Source organism: Rhinolophus sinicus, chromosome X (assembly GCF_036562045.2).
Source record: "Rhinolophus sinicus isolate RSC01 chromosome X, ASM3656204v1, whole genome shotgun sequence".
NCBI classification, from domain to species: domain Eukaryota; kingdom Metazoa; phylum Chordata; class Mammalia; order Chiroptera; family Rhinolophidae; genus Rhinolophus; species Rhinolophus sinicus.
In genome coordinates, this window is record NC_133768.1 from 32904565 (window position 1) to 32924032 (window position 19468).

At 47.6% G+C, this 19468-nt stretch overlaps 1 long non-coding RNA gene across 8 annotated transcripts in view; it reads right to left on the bottom strand.

The window, feature by feature from the left end:
• Nucleotides 1-910: 910 nt before the first annotated feature.
• The window catches only part of LOC141569749 (uncharacterized), a 77300-nt gene continuing 58742 nt past the window's right edge, over nucleotides 911-19468 (bottom strand). For 2 of the 8 annotated variants that reach the window (XR_012493542.1, XR_012493539.1), the window contains 5 exons: nucleotides 10126-10289; nucleotides 9649-9854; nucleotides 4198-9182; nucleotides 3032-3213; nucleotides 911-2808 (listed from right to left, as the gene is read on the bottom strand). This is a non-coding gene — a long non-coding RNA (uncharacterized LOC141569749). Of the gene's footprint in view, nucleotides 2809-3031; nucleotides 3214-4197; nucleotides 9183-9643; nucleotides 9855-10125; nucleotides 10290-19468 lie in introns of all 8 variants that reach the window. The other 6 variants (XR_012493540.1, XR_012493543.1, XR_012493538.1 and 3 more) reach the window with 6 other exon arrangements.

A 19468-nucleotide genomic window follows, 5' to 3' on the forward strand; every position in this document is an offset into this window, starting at 1 on the left:
CCAAAATCAATATGTGGTCTAGTGTATTAATGGGCACTGGAAACAGGCTGCCTGGGTTCAACTCTCATCTCTGCTACCTCCCAGCTCTGTGTCTTTGGGATGTTTACTTAACCTCTCTGTGTCTCAGAATCCTCATTTGTCAGGTGGCGATAATTCTGGTGCCTGCCTCCAGGATTGTTGTGACAGTTAAATGAAGTCAATACAAGGAAAATACTTAGAACAGTGGCTGTACATAGTAAGTGCTCACTTCAAGTTACCCATAATGCCATTGGTGTCTCCTTTCAGAACCGCCCAGATGTCTCTTCACCTCTCCCCCTGAAACTAAGCACTAAGAGCTCTGGTTTAAAAAGGGGGTCCATGGGGGTGGCCGGTTAGCTCAGTTGGTTGGAGCGTGGTGCTGATGGCACCACGGTTGCCGGTTCGATCCCTGCATGGGCCACTGTGAGCTGCGCCCTCCTTAAAAAAATAAAAATAAAAAGGGGGTACATTAAAAAGACCATGTGTGGAAATTTCTGAAATTTATCTGAAAAGCTAAAATATACTGGCCATACCCACTTTATCCTGACATCAGGCTAAATCAAACCATGAAAACTAGTAAGACAAAGTCCTGATGAGGTGTGTGTGTGTGTGTGTGTGTGTGTGTGTGTGTGTGTGTGTGTCAGAGAGACTTGTGGGTTTTCCCCACCCTGCTTGAAATTAGCATTATTCTAGATCAGGTCATTATTCCATAATCTTTTTTTTTTTTTTTTTTTTTACATGTTCTTTGTTTCTAACATATAGGTTAGTGCTGAGAAATAAAAAAATGAGGAAAAGAAGGTAGAATCCTCTGAGGGAGCCAATCCTACATAAATATTTTAACTTCCAAACAGACTTGAATTCTGTAGACACTACTCTCTTCATTCTCACGCTATAAAGCACCAAAATAAAGCACCAAATCTGTGTAGCTGACCTGGACACCAGCATGGCCCAGAAACATCAACTCCTCCCCTTCTGCATCATCTGGGTACCGATTCTCAGTAATGGCTGAGGAACCACTTTGTGAAAGCTGCTGTCCAGGATGCTTTTAGAATCCCAGTGGCTACAGTTTGGTGTTTATGGGCTCAGGGTAGACTGAACAGCCAGCTGCCTGCAGCAGGAATAGTCCCCTGACCGAAAAATATATCCCCTACTGGCCTGTGGTAAATGCCTGAAATTCCACCATTAGCAATGCATTCCTTTGGTTATACCACGCCATTCTCAGGCCACAATTTTCAAGTGAAAATGCCCCTCAGGGGAGTAACATGTGAAGACCGTGACACTTATGATGAATGAGTGTTTCAGATCATTCCTGAGAGAGGAGGTAAGCGTTGGCTGGGGGCAGGGGAGAAGCAGTTATGGAAGAAAGGGTGGGGGCATGGAGAGCTGAGGGCAAACTTGGACAGCTGGGCCATTGTAACGCTTTCAAAACATGGCTTTAATTTTTTCACACTCCTTCCAATGAAAGGTGGGGTTTATGGCCTCTCCCCTTGAATCTGGGTGGGCTTGTGACTGCTTCAACAACTAGAGGATGGATGAAGCACCCGATGTAATCTCTGAGGCATTATGGTCATAAAAGGCCATGCAGCTTCCCTCTGGTTCTCTGGAACACTCACTTTTAGAGCCCTGGATCATCACGTGAGAAGTACAACTACTCTGAGACTACATGCTGGAAAGACCACTCAGAGCTTTGCCTGCCAGCCATCCCTGTCAAGGTTCTAGACATGTGAGTGAAGCCTCCAGAACAATCCATCTGCCAGCTGAATACCACTGAAAGACCTCCCTCAATGCCTGGAGGAGCAGAAGAGTTGTACAGTCAAACACTGCCCGAATTCCTGACCTATGAAATTGCAAAATATAAGAAAATAGTTGTTTTAAGCCACTCAGGAATGAGGTCGTTTATTACGCAGAAATAGATAACTGGAACAGCCATGTGCCCAGAACTGGCCTCACAGATGGATGATATAGATACTTCTGGGAATTGGGGGTGGACTTGGGAGGGGCTCTGAACTCCCAAGTAAAATAGGCTGATCCATAAGAAACAAACTACCTGAAGTCTCTGGAAATAATGCCCAGCCCCCACGTGGGGTCTGCACGTCTGGCCCACTACAGGTCACTTATCTGCCAGCCCACAGCATCCTCCATACATCCACAGTTGGAAGTAGAAGACTTCGGGGAGTCCTGCTCACCTTCCTTTACAGATAAGGATGCTGAGCTTCTGAGATGAAACTTGCAGCATCCCTGGGGTCGTGGGCATGGGCTCAGAAGCCAGCAAGGCCTGGGTTCAAGACCTGACTTCTTCATCTCTTGGCTTTGGTTGAATGACTCAGTTTCCTCATCGGTGAAATGGGGACAACAGATCCCTGTTCATAGGGTTAATGTGAGAGTTACATGAGATGGCGTAATGGGACAGCCCTGGCAAGCACAAGAGTCAACTTCACCAACTCCATGGCTATTTTCACCTCACCACAAAGGACTCCCTCCAGGGAGTACCCTCTCAGTCTCCTTCTCTCATACTTCCTCACTTTCTGTGCTGTTGCTGCAGTAGGGAGGTGGAATGAAGAGGCCTGTGGGAACACCGGAAATGAGGCTGAGTTACCCTTCTGGGTGCTCCCTGGGGTCCACGAGCTTCTCCTTGCTCATCCCCTTGCCCAGACCAGCTCTCTCAAAGTGCCCTCTTATCAAGAGCCACAGGGTACAGGCCTCTGATTGGCAGAATTAGCAGGTAGTGTTTCGGACTCTGGGTTTTCCATTTCTTCCCTGGGCCACCGCTGAAACAGTTGTCAGATGGGGCTAGGACAGGAAATAAAGTAAAGCAATCAAAAGTCCTTCAAACAAACCACAACCAATCTTGATGGTGGCCCCTTAAAATCTGTCCTCCAGATGGCCAAAGACCACAAATTGGGGAGGGCCCCTCTCTTATAAGGAATCTAAAAATTCCAGATCTGTGAGAGGGTGGAGGGGTGGAGGGAGCGAGGAAGGGCCTGAACCATAGGGAAAGCCCTGTCTCCCCTACCTGCTGGGTGCCCACCCTGTCCCAGGCCCAGCCCAGGGGCGTCAGCAGTGTGTGGCAACCAGAGACACTTTCCAAGCTTTGCTGGGCAGGCAGGGTGGAGTTGGGTGGGCCTGCCTGGAGGCCTGCTGTCATCAGGAAATCTTTTCACTCACAGATGGGTAAGTTCTGTCAGCACATTGTTCCTGTTTTGGAAAAACAGAGATTGTTCATAAGAGAGAGAGGGTGGAGTTAGGAGGTTGCCGATTTTTTTTCTTAAAGGAGACTTTGATGGACATGAACATAACACTTTTTTTTTCTTCTGTGTAAGTGGTAGCCACCAGGTTTACGCTCTTCCTGGAGTGTTTTCCACTCCCCGTTTCCTTGTTTCCCCAGATCCTCCTTTCCATTCTGACCTAGTTTGGGATCCCTCAAAAGTACACTCTGATAACAAAATTTGAGCATAACAGGTTTATTTGGAGGAAACACAGTGGAGTAGAGGAGGTGAGACGGGGATGGGAAGGAAGCTTTATTAAGAAAGTTACCCTGCGCCATGCCTGCCTCAGTCTCTTAACCTGGGGGCAAGGGGGCAGAGATAATTATCTTCAAACTCATGTCATCTCCGGCCGAGTCTGGCCTGCATGCAGGCCGCTAGCAAGCCCTCCAATGGAGGTCACCTGAGCTCACAGTTGGACCTCGTGGGCACACACAGAAGCTGGGAGTACTAGAGACATCTGGGCAGGGTGACACCTGTGCCTGCTGCAGGTTCCCTCCCTTTAGACCTGTCTCTCTGCCTTTTCTCTCAGCTCTTTATTCACACATGATCAGCTGAGGAGTCACTTGCCACAATCTACATCCATTTCTCAAGAAATTCAAAATGAGCAAAAGTCGCCATAATCCCCCAGATTCTCCTTCTGAGTTGCTGGGAACAAAGGAATGGAATCAGCCTCCCTGCCTTGGAAAAGGCAGAAATAACTTAGAGAAGGGCAGACCGTTTCTTCTTGTTTGTGGATAGGACTCCCCTCTCTCCCGTTTCTGCCTTTAGAGGAGGCAGGCCCTGGCTGCAAGCTGCCCTTGGCTGTCTTTCCAGAAAGTCCCTGCCCCATTCTGCATTCTCCCTGCATGCCCCACAGCCCTAGGGTGGGCTTGGCATTCCCTCAGCCTTCTCTTTGGCAGGCCCCAGACCTCACCTCGCTTTGTTAAGCCTCCGCGCTCTGCCGAGTTGGGCCCAGCTGTCATTGCTGTGGCCAAGCCTTGACACGGAGCGGTGAGGTTTGTTTTTATTTTCCGTTTCCAAGGCTCCTTCTCTCCCAGGAGCAGGAGGTGCTGGGGAAGCCGTAATTTGCTAAACAGGCATTAATCTTCTCATCAATCCCGAGAGGCAGGTAGAGCTTTTCAGTCAAAACACACAGGGTTGTGATTAGATGAGGCTGGCAGGAGAACGCGCAGGGATTTGCACATCCCTGGCCAAGCTCTGGCTTCCAGAGGGCAGAGCTGTCTGACCTCGCCCCTGGGCTGTGGCCCACAGAGAACATTCTCTTTGCAGAAGGGCAAGACAGCCAGGCATCAAGGGCCATTCTACTGCTCCCTGGGCTCCCTCAGTCTCTCCCCAGCTTTCCCCTCTAGGACAGGATCTAGAGAAAGTGGCATGACCTTGGAGGAAGACAGACCTGGGTTTGAATCCCTCTGTCACTTTTCTCCATTCAACAAATGTGAATGAGTCTCTATTATGTTCCTGGCACTTTTCGGTTCTGGGATACAGTGATAAATGTTGGGGTTTCAGGAGGGTCAATTAAAAACACTCCTTTCTTCTCCTCCCAACCAATTGAGAAGTAGACAGAGATGTCCAAAAGGTAGAGTTCAAAATGTCCTTTATTACAGAAAAGGTTGTATTGGTGGCTGTGTCTCAAGATCTGTCACAACAATTGTCTTGCTGACACTTGACCCAGCATCGATCTGACCCACTCAGCTACAGGCAGAGCTGAAGACCACAGGGAGCTGAGATGATGTGCTTTTCCTGGGCAGGCTGCTTCCCAGAGGGGGCCCAGAAAGGGCTGAGCCCCCTGGGCCTGGATTCTTTGCCCCGGCTCATCAGATAAGTCACTTGTTTCATTTGGGTTCCCGAAGGGAGCCCCAGCGATAAGCATGTGAGTGCAAGTGGGGTATTTGGGAGGAGATCCCAGGAAACATGTGGCCATGAGCCAAGAGTCACAGAGTCTGGCAGGTACTAGGTGCTTAGTAAACAATCATTCTTGCTCACCCCTCATTCTGCAGGTAGAGATGGGTGACCCCAGGATGTGGCAGTTTGGCTGCCCCTTACTTGGGGAATGGGGTGGGGACAGGTGATACTTAATAGTGATGGAGATGCCGGTACTTCGGCGCTCCCATCTCTAAACAACAGTGACATGGCACAGCTGAAGGGGGAAGAACAAAAATGAGGTGATCAGAAGGAAGCAGCCCGTGCTTGTGACTCGAGGGGGAAATAGAGATACAAAATGATTCTAGGTTCCGCACTGCAATGTTTACCTCTAGTTCCTAGGCCTGGAGATTTCTGATTGTGGTCCAAGATTAGTCTTCTCGCAATAGCAGAGATTTTAGTGTAGATGAGTGCACATGTGCCCACACAAGTATATACAGACACATGCAAACTTATATGTACACACACAAATATGTCTGCATACAACACACAAATTACCCACATTCACACATATGCAACACATTTTCACACATCCACAAACACACAGGCATCCACACCCACACATATACATAATCATTCACCCACACAAACTCATTTCTGCTGGGTTCTGTGACCCCATCTGGCAGGTAGGGTCTTAAAGGACAGCCCTGAGAATGTGACCTCTTCCACAAGAATCAGCCTTGCCTGTGTGAAGGTCCGTACCCTCCCTTCTGTTCATGCCTCCTTCTTCTCACCCCCAAGAGCTAGTCAGGAGACCTGGCGCTGGCTTGTCATTTCTGCCACAAATTCACAGTTCAGGAGGCGTCCACAGTGAGGGTTTCTCCCCTGGAACGTGACCCGGTGGCCCAGCGGTGGTGGTGGTCCCTCTCCTCCACGTCAGGGGCTCTCCACTTAAGAGGGAAAGGTGAGAACAAGGCTCAGGGCCAGGCCTCTTCTGGGCTAGGATGTGCTGCGGACTCCAGGCCAGAGCTTGCCAACCACCTGTACACTTCTTCATAGGACATTCAGAGTTAACATGTCTGCCCAGCAGACATGGTCAGTGACGGTGGCTTTAGCACAGGCAAATGGTGCCAGGCACACACCCGCCTTATCCAATGGGTAGGTCAGCCTTGCTCAAAAAGCACCTGCGGCCCTTATTGCCAATTAGTCTTCAGTTCAGCCCAGAAAAGGGCATTCTGGGGGCTGGCAGTTCTGTGGCTGGCCAAAGGTCAAAGGAAGAGATAGATCCTGGTAACTGAGAGAAAGGGAGGCTAAGGATACTTGATTTAGGACCCTGGACGTTGGTGTCTCGTCATAAATGAGAATGGAAGGAGCTGTCTTTTCTAGATCCAACTGTTCTAGGTTTCCTCCTATTGGATGGCCGCAGTGGGGGAACACTCTGTTTTTCAGGCTGGCAGCAGGTGGAGAGTAGAGAGAGGGTCTAGGATGTGTCAAATTGGGCCACCCTGGGGCAAATGTCCATCAGGCCGGCAGAAGGGTAAGTCACGAGTCTGTGCACTGGTCCAATACCTGGCTGCCTCCCAGGGCAGGGGGTGTGCTCCATTGTTTGCATTAAACTCAACCCCAGGGCGGTGTCCCCATCCATTAAAATGAACTTACAATCTGGAGGCTGACCTCAAATTAGAAATAAGAAGGTCAAAGGTTTTTGAGTTCCATTCGTTAGTCTCCATCATCAAAAAGCCCCCAATGGGAGTGGAAGGTGAACTTAGTTTTGCTGGCAGAGCATCAGAGTCAAAGGTGGGACCTGTTCTAGGCTGAGAAGCAGCCCATGTAGCCCCACCAGGAGCTCAGGTTGGGGCTCTTCATGGGGACCACCAAAAGCTGAGACAGTGTGTTAGTAAACTTTGGTTGTGAAACAAAGTACCCCAAAACTTAGTGGCTTAGAACAACCGCCATCTGCTTAGCTCACGTGGCGATGATAGGTTATTTGGGCTGGACTCAGCAGGCTCCCTCAGGCAGAATGAGGGACAAGTGGGAAGGAGCGTTTACTGAGCACCTAGTATGTGCCAGTCTCTGTGACTCTGGGACTGTGGGTTTTCTCTAGCCTCCAGGGCATGGGTTAGTCTAATGGCGAGTTGATGGCCCCCAGGAGCAGTCCTCAGTCAAGGACTGAAGGGAGTTGGGGGATACGTAGGCAACCCCTGAACCCCTTAGGGGTATAACTCTGAGGCATGAGGTCCTTACTGTCTGTCCCCCAGGTGCTCCCAGTGGGGACCTGCTCAATGGTGTTTTCTTTATTGACTGCTTCGTGTTCTGGTCCATGGCCCATGGTCAGTTAGGAAACTGCTTCTGGGGACTGCCTGTTGGGTACAGCAAAGGGCTAACGGGGCCACGGCTGTCATCCTCCAGCAGGGTGGCCTGGGCTTGTTCACCTGGTGGGCAAAGATTCCAAGATCTGCAAGTGGACCAGCACCTCCATGTAAGCACTTTTCAAGCCTCTACTTATGTTTGTGAGTTGCCAAAGCAAGTCAATGGCCAAGTTCAAGGTCAATGTGGGAGAACACAACCAAAGGGCAAGGAAGAATTTGGGACAGTTTTGCAATGTACCACAGGCAGTGTGGCAGGCATTGCCTTCCAGCTTGTCAAGGAGGGTCTGCTGGTACAGTCTTCCCCGAGCCACACCTCAGAGCAGGTTGCGGGCTGATACTGGACAGGGCCCTGTGGCACTTATATCCCCAGCCTCAGATCTGAGCACCAGGCAACCATATCGAAGAGGCTTGTTGAATGTGTGGACAGACATTGAATACACATCACTTCTGGCAGCAAGGTGGGCAGTAAGAAGATTTCAGCTTCATCCTGACTCTCCAAAGCCCTCTGTGGCCTGGGGGGGGCGGGGGGGGCCATCATCAGGTGTCCTTGTTCCAGACCAGGGACACCCAGGGCTCGTGCCAACAAATGATTGCTTTCACCTCTCTCTTTTGAAAAATGGCCCATGTTTAAGGATTCATAAAACTTACAGAATGCATCACTGAGCCTATAACGCCGTGAGAGGCCCATGTAGAGAACAACTTAAAAAGAAGATTCATCAAACTAATTACTTCTTCCCCCACCCCCGCCCCTACCCGCCCCTCTTTCCACTTGGCCTGCTCAGAAAGATGTACAGCCTCAAAGGCTGCACTGCAAAGCCAAACCCCCGGGGCCTGCTTGTGTGGGAGGGGCATGAGACACCCCGGGCCTCGATCTTTCTCCGACTTTCTGGACAGACAAGAGTTTGTCCTGCTGATTCATTTATTCCAAAGGCTGAGGCAAGGCCAGGGTACCTAAGGAGTCAGGGGAGGGAAGAAAGGGAAGGAAATATTGGGACGCAGGAAGGCTCTCTGTCATCTATCTCTCTGAGGAAGATTCTACACAACACTGTATGTTGCTTCAAGCCTTGTTCCTTGGACCCACCTCTGGGTTCACCCGCAGCCGCAGTGGACAGTTCCTGAGCCTGCTGACTGCTTCTCACATAAAGTGACTACCAATCCTTTTCTGACTTCCTGCCTGGGGCTTTCTGTGGATGCATGGGAGCTTGTTTGGTAGAGGGCCAGTTTCAGTGCTAGGGTTTGCCACTGCTGGAGGCAACCCTAGCCAGTGAGGGATGAGAGCCTGTGGGGAAATACTTCCGTCTCACATCTCTCATGGGTTGAATGGTGGCCCTCAAAAGATTTGTCAATCCAGAACCTATGAAGGGGACCTGATTTAGAATAAGGGTCTTTATAGACATAATTAAGTTAAGGATCTCCAGATGAGGTCACCCGGGATTATCCAAGTGTATCCTAAATCCAAAGATAAGTGTCCTTAAAAGAGAAGGGAGAAGACACACAAAGGTAACAAGATGGAGGCAGAGATTCGAATGATGTGTCTACATCCAAGGAACACAAAGGATTGTCAACAGTCACCAGAAGCTGAGAGAGGCATGGAATGGATTTTCTCTCAAAGTCTCCAGAAGGAAGCCACCCTGCCGACACTTGGATTTTAGACTTCCATCTTCCAGACCTGAGAGGCAATACATTCTGTTGTAAATCACCCAGTTTGTGGTACTTTGTTATAGCAACTCTAGGACACTTATACATCTACCCTCAGTGGGATGATTCTCAGATGTGTTCAAAACAGTTCCTAAGAGGGTCCCCAATGCGATTGTGCCCCAGTGTCCCACAGGAGCAACCAGGTTATTTATACACCTTTATTGGCTTTTTGCCCTTCTCTGTCTTACTTCCCCACCGCCCTACTGGGGATTCCTGGGATCGCTACCAAGTAAATCACCTGTACCCAAGTCCTTGCCTGCTTTTGGGAGCATCCAAAAGAAGGGCACACTGTTCCATACAACTCATTCCTTCATTAATTCATCCCATCACCATTTATAAGAGAGACAGCACAGACAGTTGCTGTAGTAGACCAAATAATGGGCCCCAAAGATATCCGCATCTTAATTCTCAGAACTTGCAAGTGGTACGTACCTTACCTGGCAAAAGGGACTTTACAGATGTGATGAAGTTAAGGATCTTGAGATGGGGAGATCATTCTGGCTTATTCAAGTGAGCCCGATGTAATCACCAGGGTCCTTCTAAGAGAGGCAGGAGGTCAGAGTAGTAGGAGGTCATGTGACCATGGAAGCAGAGGTTGGAGCAATGCAGCCACGAGCCAAGGAACACCAGCAGCCTCCAGAAGCTGGGAGGAGCAAAGAGTAGATTCTCCCTTGGAACCTCCAGAAGGAACCAAGCTCTGCCAACACCTTCATCATAGCCCCATCAGATTAATTTCAGACTTAGACCTCCAGAATTATAAGATGAGAAGTTTGTGTTGTTTTAAGCCATTAATTTGTGGTAATTTATTATAGCAGCCATTGGAAACTCATACAGTGGTTAAGAATGCAAGTGTTGGGATTGGCCATAAGCAGGTTCTGCCATTCATTGCTGTGGACCTTGGGCAAGTTACTCACCCTCTCTAAGCATCAGTTTCCTCAGTTGTCAGTTGAGGGTAGTCATGGAGTCACTTCCTGAGGCTGTGTTGTATGTACCACAGGAGGCAGTGCAAGGGGACAGCGGTCAAATTGATGCTGATAGCTCATCAGACAGTTACTATTAGCCAGTCACTGTGCTCTACCTGTTGGAATACAAGGTCAAACAAGACACAATCCTTGCCTTTGGTACACAAAATACAATACTGGTCTTTAAAGAAATCATAGCCTAAAAGCATGAATGAGATCACCAATGTCTGCAGAAAGGGGATTCCTGAGCCACTGCCCCAAATGGGACAAAGGTGCTCCTTGGCACCTTTGGCCACAGCAGTTAGAGCCTCAGAACTACAGCTCTTCCATACACACACCCACCTTGGTGCGAAGGCTCAGTAGTAACAGTTGTCATAGTTGTGATAGCGCCTTAACAGTAGTAATAGTTACTACTGCCGCAACTCTGATAGCACCAACGCCCCAGACCTTGAGGGCCGGTGTTCTGGGAGATGCTTGGCCTCGCATCTCAGAAGACTTCCTTGTTGTTCCAGAGTCACTCAGAATTCCAGCTAATTTGAGTTCCTGAACCCAGTTCCAATGTGTGTGTGTATGTGTGGGGGGTCCCCTACATCACCAAAAATCAATGCTCCAGATGCCAGCTGTGTGTCCTACAAGACAACTCAATTCGACACTATCTACCCAGAGATAGCATCAGATCCCACAGGTTAAGGGCTCGGCTCTACAAGACTGCCCCCCTCCCCACTTGAGACGCCAGTTGCAAGCCCTGTATTTCTGACCAGTGGCTATAAATCAAAGGTTCCCACGACCTTCTCCTTCCTTGTGTTTGATAATTTGCTAGAGCAGTTCACAGAACTCAGAGAAACATTTACCTACTAGATAACCGGTTTATTATAAAAGGATATGACTCAGAACAGACAGATGGAAGAGATGCTTAGGGCCAGGTGCTCGGAAGGGATGAGGAGCTTCCATGCCCTCTTCAGTCGCGCCACTCTCCCCAACTCTCCACGTGTTTACCAACCTGGAAGCTCTCCGAACCCTTGGGTTTTTATAGACGCTTCATTACATAGGCATGATTGATCAAATCATTGGCCCTTGGGGATCGATTCAACCTCCAGCCTTTCTCCCCTCCCCAGAAGTTGGGCCTGAAAGTTCCAACGCTTTAATGGTATGATTGGTTATCCTGGCAACCAGCCCCCATCCCTGTGGTTAGCTTACCTAAGGGCTTTCCAAAAGTCACCTCATATAACACAAGATACCTTTATCACCCTATCAGGAAATTCCCAGGGTTGTAGAAACTCTGTGCCAGAAACAGGGTCAAAGACCAAATATATTTTTCTTATTATAAATCACAATATCAGAGCAGCCATGCTCACTGCAAAGGCTGGACTCCCTAGAGCCCTTGAAAGTCTGCCTCGGCTGGTTGATAAGCCCTGTGTGTGGTGTGGGGGGTGCATAGAAGGCTCCAGATGGATTTTAGAACTGTTCTTTCTTTCTCCTCCTTCCTTCTCTGGGTCAGATGCCCACCTCCTCCCTACCCAGTGAGTCTGCAATGTGGCTGGCCCCTTGCAGAGCTGGGCTTGGAAACTATAGGTTACAGAGTGATGTTTGCCTTTGGTAAATGAAATGTGGTTGTCATCTTAGGAGCTAGATCAGCCTAGAAGCAGGAATAAGACAACCTCACCAATGTGAAAAGGGGTTCCAAGCCCTAGGCCAGAGGGACCCCTCCTGTCTGGAATCAGGGAAGTGGCATTAGCACCAGGAACATGCGGGAATGTTAGCAGGGGGATCTGAGGGAGAATGACAGAAACAGAGGCAGTGGTGGGAAAGAATTTGCAGAGTCCCAGTAAGGAGTTGTCTAGGAGACCTCCCTGTGTCTGGTTACAGAGGAAATCCCCTTGTTACCAGTCCACAAGTCTGTGTGCCCAATGCTTCAAAAGGCCAAAACTGAAATGTCAGAGTTTGGAGTGAAGAAAGTTTTATTGATCATGAAGGAGCCAACAGAGAAGATGGGCATCCTAGTGGTTCCTCAAATACATCTTACCAAAGTACAGAGTTCAGGCTTCTTTTATGTCAAGGGAAGGGGAAATGGGAGGGCAAGAGGTGACTGACCACCGCAGACATCGGGCGCCAGCAGGGGTCTGAGGGAGATTGTGCTAGTTGATGTGAGTCTGGCCATGAGCTTCCTGCAAATCTTTGATAAACAATACATACTTCCCTTCTCTCCTCAAGCCACAAGCAGAATTCCTCTAATGATTAGCATGTCAATACACACGACTAAGCAGAAGCTATTAGCCTGTAGGCCATGGGAACAAACCAGGCTTGAACAAGATGGAGTCAGGGAGGCTGAGCATTTCACTCTGTTACACCGAGCCCATCCCCAATCCTGGCCTTGCATGCCCAAAGCCCTGGCCATGCTCCACCATGGCAGCAGGAACCCTTCACAAGCCAGTGGCCCAGACAGGACAGCAGCAGGTCTGCAGGCCAGGAGGAGGACAGCACCCCAGGCAGCCACCTCCATTTTGCATGGGGCTGGTCTGGCTTGCAGGGGCCAGCCATGGAGGTCTTCAAGAAGGGGGAGACAGTGACTGGAGGACAGAAAGGAGACTGGAGGTGTGCCTGCTGCCCGTGATCTCTTCCCTTCCCCCTGGTGGGAGGGTAAATACACATGAGCTTTCCGGAGGGCAATTCAGCCATGGTTCAAAAGCTTTCAGATTGACGCAGCAATTGTCAAAAGTCCTCACAGTTGATTACCTGACACAGGTGAGCTCATCACAGTGTAGTTTATAATAGTGAAAACTTGCAAAAGACCTAAGTGAACCACAGGAGGTACACTTAATAAGCGAAAATGTTTTCATACAACAGAACACTGGGAAGCCATTAAAAAACTCAATGTAGATTTATTTTTATTTAGGAAAATACTCACAATCCATTTTTAAGTGAATAAAGCAGTTTCTGAATTAGCTCATATGGCATACCCTAATTTTGTTTAAATAAATATGTTTATATGTATATTTGCTGAGGTGAAAATATGATGAAATTAAAGGGGAGCAGAGTTTGCCACCCCAAAATATGCCTCCTTTAGATATGATTTTAGACGGGTAAATTTTAAGAAACAGCAGACCTGGGAGAAGCTCTGAAAACCGGGTAGTAGTTACGCTTTGTAAAAGGACATTTAGATTTGTAAGGAAATCTCCATCTGTAAGAGTGTTTCCCTCCCTGTACCAGGCCTGCCTTCACCAACAATGGAGAAGGCAGGGACTAAATCTGCATAACAACCTGACCCTTGTTTACTGCGCTTTTCCTGGTCACCTCCCATAAGTGACTTTAGCTGAAGGTGGTATTTAAGGTGATGGCTTCCACCATTTTGGTGAGTTACTCAGTGTTCCTGGGTCTCTCCCATGTGTACAAGAGGTATAAATGTTATTAAACTTTAGTTTTTCTCTTGCTAATCTGTCTCATGTCGATTTGATTATTAGACCAGCCAGAGGAACTCAGAAGGGTGGGGTGAAAATTATTTTGATGGACCAACATTAACATGTCATTATTAACATATCATTAATATTATGTCATTTAAAACGGAAATACATTACCTGTATTTCCTCACCCATGATATTATTTGGATTCTCCTATCTGGGCCTGCATGAGCTCCCTGGGGAGAAATGCCCACAGTGGGGACCCTGAGAATCCTGGGTTGACAAGATGTTTGGTCTGAACAGCCCATATAGACCATGAGACAAAGCCCTACTGTGTTTCCCAGAAAATAAGACCTAGCCGGACAATCAGCTCAAATGCGTCTTTTGGAGTCAAAAACTAATATAAGACCCGGTCTTATTTTACATATTAGAGCTAATTGTCTGGCTAGATCTTATTTTCGGGGAAACACAGTAACTGTAGTGAAGGAGAGTCATGGTGGTCACTATTGTCTGAAGGGGAAGGCCGGGCTGAAACAGCACAGAAGTCACACTGACAAGCTTAAAACTGATTCCGCTCCCTTAAAGCAGATTGGTAATTAATACAATCCTTGAGTTATTTTACAGAGATAGTACTGAGCATGTGCCACCCCTATTCTCCAGTTGCACCCAGGAGCAAAAACTCGCCCCTCCCCATGGAACCAAAGGATCTCGACATGACTGGAACTTGAACACCCAAACCATTTCAGGTGTGGGGTCCGTTGTCCAGGAAGATCTGGTGCTGAAGCCCCTTACCATAAATGGCCAAGTTCCAAGGTCCTCCAATTAAAACTCGCCCCGCCAGCACTTCCACATACCTATTCCCCCTAACCCCTTAAAACTGATTGGAAGCCTTAAAGTTCAGACTTTAAGCGCTACAGCTTCCAGTTCTCCTTGCTTAGCACTTGGAAGATGAAGCAACCCTAATTTCTCCACTGAAAAACTCGGTGTTCAGTGTTTGGCTCTGCTCTGTGTGTGTGTTTGTGGGGAGTCGGGGGGTGACAACAACGCTGAACTCTCTTCCTGCTCTATTACAAGGCCATAAACTCAGAGGGAGTCCTAAGGGCAGAAGGTAGAGGCTGGAAGGGAGGGCAGGGCAGGAGGACGGAGGCTGTGACCAACAGCGCGGGATGGAGGTCTCCACGTCGTGCCCAGGTTGCCCTGGGGAGCTGGAGCCTTCAAGCAGCCACACAGGCCTGGGCACAAAGAGCTGCTCCTTGCTGTTTGAGCCTGGCACCCTCTGTAACTCCAGGATGAGAAAGAAGGAGTTAACATCCAGAATCTTCCAGTGGAAGCTGCTCAGAGCTCGAAGCTGCGTTTGTGAAAAATAGGCTCAATTTGATATTTGGAGAGCAATGAAATTGAAATCATTTCAAATTTTAAATGCCCAACATATTGACTCCCACCCTCTGATAGATCTTCCAAATTAGTTTGCAAGCTCTCCATGCCTAGCTCTAGGAGGGGATTCACTTCTTTGCCAAAAATGTTCCTCTCCTTGAGTTGGAAAACAAGAGGCTCCGCCAGGTTGGCGGGTCTCCCTGAGCCCGAGCCCTGGGTGCGCTACCGCATGCCTTCTGCACGGAGCTGAGGAGGGGAGTGTTTTTCCTCCTCTCTTAGGTAATGAATTTGATCTACTGGGGCTGTCTTAATGACCAGATACCATGGTGATAGGCACCCCGTAAACACAGAAATAAACAGGAAGAGAGATATATAGAGGTGGGCATCCTTTGCTTCTAAGTGCCTTTTCACTAGTATAAATAAAGCAAGAGAATAAAGTTGTTGGAGACACTTGCAATACTAATGTGAGGAGGAAATTAAGCACTAATTACAGAATTAAGGATAAATGAAAAGGCCCATGTGGTTCATGTGCGCTAGAGGGCAGGGGTGGGAGGGTTGAGAGGAAAGGTCTGGGCCTGTTTGGCTGCACCCATCTCCCGGAGCTCTGCCCAGGAGGTCATCTGCATGGAGACAAGTTATTCTACGGCTTCCTGTGTCTTTCTTCCAGAAGGCATCCCCCAGCCCAGGGAGGCATGCTTGGTGTGGGTTGGGGACTGGGAAGCAGGTTGTGTTAATGCCTCAGGAGTTAGGAGTGACCCTCAACCAGTGAGGAATGGGAAGTGAAGGATAAATACCCCCAACTTCCTGGCCTCTCAGTAGGAGGATGTTTCCGGTATCTTCTACACAGTCCTTCCGAGGGCCCCAGGCAGCATTGCACCCCAGGCGCCTATTAACAGATCTGAATGGGCTTTTCCCATTTCCCTTTCTCACTTCCCCACACTCAAATAACAACTTGAGCCTACATCCTTGCCTCAGGATCCCTCTTTTTTGAGGGGAACTCAAATCAAGACGGAGTTTTACACCAGCTGACCAGTGAGTTAGTCTAAAAGTACAGCTTGAAGCCCGGGGACAGTGTCACAAAAGCACAGGGTCCGCTCTCCGAAGGGCCCCATGCTTGGTTTAATGCTTTGCTGTCTCTGTCTGCAAATTCTTCATAATTTTACATTTGAACCTGAGTTTCGTAAGTAACATCTGGTAGGACAATGGAGCTTGCAACTGAGCAGCAGATACACTGGGTGGCAGCTTGGGCTCTGCACACAGCACAACCAAAGCATTCCCTGGCAACCTAGGGCGCACATGCATGCCTGGGGCAGTCAGGGCACCGCAGAGCCCCAAGGCCCAGATTGGCAGTGGTCATGGCAGCAGAAGTAGCAGCTGAGGCGCAGGAGAGAGGAGTGGCTCCACATGGGGTTAGCACTGGGACCTGCAGTGGGAGGCCAGCTTACCCATCAGTGCCTGGACCCCATCCCTGTGACATCTGCACAAATATTAACTCTCCAGCCTGAACGCCTGGACAAAAACTGCTGGAGCTCAGACAGTATACTTTTGTCAGGAAATTATTTTTAAAAATCAAAGCGTACACATGGATGTTGCAGCAAAGCATATCAGGGAGTTGGTAGAGCTTTTCAGAGTTTAGAATCTTGGGTTTTGAAAACTACAACAACATTGCATGACAAATATCCACAGGCTTAGAAATAGAAATTAAATTTAAAGATCGTCAAATTCAACTGAAAAGAACACTATTTTCATCGGAAGCTTCAGATGAACCAATTATTAACAAAGAAGACAATTTTTAAAATTGATTTTTCCTTGTAATTGAAGGTACAGTAATAGAATGCATAAGTGGGCATTTTGATTACATATAAATCATGAAGCCACTTTCAATTTCTTCTATGACCTCCACAAGTTATAGGAAATGTCAGAGAAAATATTTAAATGCCATTGTATAAATTTACATTTAAAATTAAATTCAGACTTACATGAAACTGATTTGTACAGTTAAATTTTTTTTTTTAAATTGTTTCGTGAGAATCATTAGCTCCAGATATACTAAAAAATTTCAATTTCAAAACACAATATATTTTAAAATAATCTATTAGAAATTTATCCCAAGGTTGTCACAGCCTATAAAAATACTCTTAAGGGTGGCCGGACGGCTCAGTTCAGTTGGTTAGAGCGCGAGCTCTCAACAACAAGGCTGCCTATTCAATTCCTGCATGGGCTGGTAGGCTGCGCCCCCTGCAACTAAAGACTGAAAACGGCAATTGGACTTGGAGCTGAGCTGCGCCCTCCACAACTAGATTGAAGGACAATGACTTGGAGCTGATGGGCCCTGGAGAAGAGCTGATGGGCACTGTTCCCCAATATTCCCCAATAAAATAAAATTAAAAAATACTCTTAATAGCTCTAGTAACAGTTGCATCCTGAGAAAGAGCCTTTTCAAAATTAAACATTATCAAAGTTACCTGCAATCTTGCATTTGCCAAGAGCGACTGATGTCTCTTTCAATTTATATTGATTGAAAATTAAATTGCTAAAAGGATAAATTTGATGACCTAATAAATGAATTTGTAGATAAGTGAACCAGAAAAATGTGATCAAGACATCACATTAATAAAGTATTATTTATTGTATTACATAAAATAATAACACCAAAAATAATTGTTTTGCAATTTGTAAATTTCTGTTGTTATTCATGTATCACTATACCCCTACTGTGTTTTACAAGTACTAAAACATTTTTAAAGGAAAAAGCTTTATATTTTAGTACCGTTGTTTCCCCCCAAATAAGACCTAACCGGAAAATAAGCCCTAGCATGATTTTTCAGGATGACATACCCTGAACATAAGCCCTAATGCATCTTTTGGAGCAAACCTTAATATAAGACCCGATCTTATTTTCAGGGAAACATGGTAGAGCACAACGCTCATAATACCAACATGGGCCAGTGAGTTGTGTCCTCCACAACTAGACTGAGAACAAAGGCTTGACTCGGAGTTGGGGGGGAGGGGAGAGTGGGGGGGGGGGAAGAGACACAGGTGTGAGCCATCAGCAGCTGGGAGCTGTGTAGGTTGGCCCTGAAGAGGGATCTGGGTAACACATGACAGTGTCTACTACAGTCCACCCCTTGCACCACTTCATTCACTTCCTTCTTGTAACAAGTTTATTCCACTTGAGAAGAGCTTGTTCAGGATTTTGGAGTCTTGTTTTCTGGGAAACTTCAAAGACACGGGTTAGTTATAGCCCCTGTCACTGCTGCAGTGGATTTTGAAGCCATAATAGAGATTCCTCCTCCACTACCTTTCTTAGATTCCCCTCTATTAGCACCCCTGTTATCTAGTTGCCTTTCCTGGTGAGGTGATAAAGACACTTATCCCTGAAAGTTCTGAACCCAGGGTTGCCATGGCCTTCTTAGGCTGTGACTGCTGTACTTATCCACTTACCATTAACACTGGGCATTAAGAGAATCATTTGGGAACCAGATTCCTCATTGTCCCAGTTGTGTAGCAGCAGCTCTAGCTCCTCCTAATGATCAGAGGTCCATTACCACTGCCAGGATGGTGACTCCTTTCTTTGCCTTCTGGTCATTTGGCACAGGGAGCCCAAAGAGACTGGGGTGGGGGATACTGAATCTTAAAGTATAGTGAAAAACCTACTGTATCCCCTAATGTTAGCAGTCGTCCTCTGAGAACAAATACTTGTAGATCCACATTACGGCGGCCAGAAGCACAAATTCCCCAAGTGGAGCAATGGGATTGATATTAATTGGGCCACTCCTATTTCTACCTCTTTGTTCCTGGATCCACATATCCTACTATTGGGGCAATAGCACCATATGAACATCGTTGGTTTACAGTATGTACAATATCCTGGAAGATGGCATCCCATCCTTACAGGATATTATCTCCAAGTTGGTGTGTCAGTGGCACCATTAACAGGCCATTTCTCCACTTTATCATGCCAACAGCTCCTGAATGGTGCAGTATGTGACAGAACCAGAGCATCCTGTGGTCATATGCCCACTGTCATGTCTCATTTGCTATAAAGTGGATCCTTGTGTCTGAGATGTTATGTGAGATCACATGTTAGTGAATCTAGTGCTCTGTAAGCCCTGAGGGAGTGGTGCTAGCGGAGGCCCAGCGGACAGGAAAGGTAAACCCATACCATAAATATGTATTCATCCCAGTCAAGATGAATCATTGCCCTTTCCAGGGTGGAAATCAACTTGCTACCAAGTGGACAACTGGTCACCTTGAGGAATGGTGCCATACTGGAAGTTTAGCATTGGTCTGTTAATGACAGAATGGACATTCAACAGTGCCAGTAGCTAGATCAGCCTTAATGAGGGGGAGCCCATGTGGTTAGGCTCATGAGTAACCTCCATCACTGTTGCTGTGACTACTTCCTTCACATACCTATTATACCATCGTGCTTTGGGGTGGCCAATGACAGAGGATAGCTGATGTCAGCTGGCAGAGTCATTTTGTCTACATGGTTGTTTAGTGCCTCTTCTGTACTAGCTGCT